Here is a 1,816-nt window from a genome sequence, read left to right on the forward strand (position 1 = left end):
TTGGTGACCTATGTCACTGTGAGAATTCTTTAAAAACTTYCAGTCATGCTATAGAAAATGAAAAAAAAAAATCAGTTAAAGCAGTTGGTGTTTCATTAGATCAACACTTCTTTAAATGTGGGAATGCCTCTATTTGGGGTGTTTTAGACAGTATTAAGAGTTTATTTTAACACTCTTTTGGGGAAGAATATGTTAACATAGTTGCTGGAACTACAGACAATGGCATCCAATTATGGTGGGGTGTTTTTTAAGGCAAAGCCAGACAACACATATAGCACAGCAGAGAGCGGCAAGGAGAGAAACTGCAGCTTTGTCTCTGATGCGAACTTGCTCGCAGGCTCGCGGCTGGAGAAAGGCGGCTCCGGAGCGCGGATGGATCAGCCATTCCAAAGCCAAGCAGCCTCCAACAAGTCATGGCAACATTTAAGGCACTGGTCTTTGATTGCCTTTCTGATCACAGGTTCGCCGTGCCCTTTCTAAAGGTGCAGCCGTCTTGACAGCAGCAAAAGCGGAGAGGGAGAGACGGGAGAGCAGGAAAGGGAATGACAGGGGGGAGAGAGGGAGGGACAAGGAGATAGAAAGSAAAGCAGAGAAAAGGGATGACGAAAAAAAGCGGCACACCGGGAGGGAATTAAGGCGCGTGAACGGAGCTCTGCGCTGCAGGGGCTGCTGAGGACAGCGCCGGGAGGGAGGATGTTCAGCGCTCCTGGGCAGGTCAGCGAGGGGGATGCACGGAGGATGGCCTGGCAGGGCCAGGACGRGTTTCAGGGCTCGGGAGATGCCGTCAGTGGCAACTATGACGTAAAGCTCGTCCGTTGCGGGCCRCGCATCCAACCGTTCCTCCCGAGTCATCCCTCCATAAACAGCGTCCAAAAAGGACGCTGACCTCATCCCRGTGAAATTAGCCAAACACCACACGTTTCTCCGCGTTCGGCTCGGAGCAGCGCGCGGTTTCCAGCGCCAGCCCCACGGCGTCCCCGCCAGCCCCGGAGCCCGCTCGCGGGCAGCGCCTCCGCTCCCGCCGCTCCCCGCCAGCAGCCTCCGTGCGGCGGAGCCTCCGCTTCTCCCGGCGCCCCTGCCCGCGGCGCGGCGGCCACGGCTCCCGCTCCCGCTGGCGGCCGCTCGTCCCGCGCGGCTCCGCGCAGCGCGGCTCGCCGCCCGCCCCTTCCCTTCCCTTCTCTTCCCTCGCCTCCCGCCGCGGCGGCAGGGCAGGCAGCGCGGACATGGCTGCGCCTTGCGGGAGGCCGTAGGCGCCCGCCGCCCTCCCCCGATTCCCCGCGAACACACACACACACACTCCTCGCCTATTATTCTTTATTATTTGCCCCCGGTTTTTTAAACAAGCGCTTCTGTGCCYGCGGAGGGGAGGGCTCCGTCCGCGCGTGCTCCCTCCCTCCCCCCAGACCCTCCCCCCACGTCCAACGGCCCCGCTCCGCTTTTCCCGCCGCAGCCGCTGGCCAAGGCAGGGCCGGAGGGGAGCGGGGGAGGGTCCCCGCCCCGCGCCCCGCTCCCGGGGCGGGCGAGGGGAGCGGGCGGCATCAGGTGCGGGCGGGCAGGGCCGGCCCCGCGGCCGCCTGCGCCCTGCGCCGCCGCCGGGCCGGGCCCGCCCCTCGGTGTGCGAGGAGGAGCCGGGAGCGCGGCGCGCTACGCCGGGGATTTCCAGGCTGAGCGGGCGGGAGAGGAAGTGTGGGGCGGGGGGAGAGGACGCAGAGCGGCAGGGACTTTCCGCCGGGCTGGCGCTCGCCTTCGCCGCGCTCCGGCTGCCGCCCCGCTGCCCTCGCGCGCTCGCAGGTAGGGCGGGAGCGCGGGGGGCTCC

This window comes from Nothoprocta perdicaria, unplaced genomic scaffold, assembly GCF_003342845.1.
Source record: "Nothoprocta perdicaria isolate Ctin4 unplaced genomic scaffold, notPer1 scaffold_56, whole genome shotgun sequence".
Taxonomy (NCBI): domain Eukaryota; kingdom Metazoa; phylum Chordata; class Aves; order Tinamiformes; family Tinamidae; genus Nothoprocta; species Nothoprocta perdicaria.